Raw genomic sequence first — 265 nt, 5'->3', positions numbered from 1 at the left:
TGCTGCTCGGGGGGTGGGAGGGGGTGTTAAAAAGATTTGCAGAGGGAGGGGAACCAGAGTGTTAGAGCAGATAGTGAGGTGGAGGAGGATAAAGGTCATACGAGGACTGCATGTATAGACAGAAATCAAAGGTTTGTACATTAGGTTGTAAATTAATTTTCAGAGCTTTAGAAATTGTAGAAAATAAAGATTTCCAAAAAGATTTTGATGAAGAACATGACCAGAGCATATGTGAAAAAGTGGCTACTTCAGTTTTACACCTATC

This window comes from Hemitrygon akajei, unplaced genomic scaffold (assembly GCF_048418815.1).
Source record: "Hemitrygon akajei unplaced genomic scaffold, sHemAka1.3 Scf000149, whole genome shotgun sequence".
Lineage (NCBI taxonomy): Eukaryota > Metazoa > Chordata > Chondrichthyes > Myliobatiformes > Dasyatidae > Hemitrygon > Hemitrygon akajei.
The sequence above is the reverse complement of the archived record's forward strand: the minus strand, read 5'-3'. Positions refer to the sequence as shown.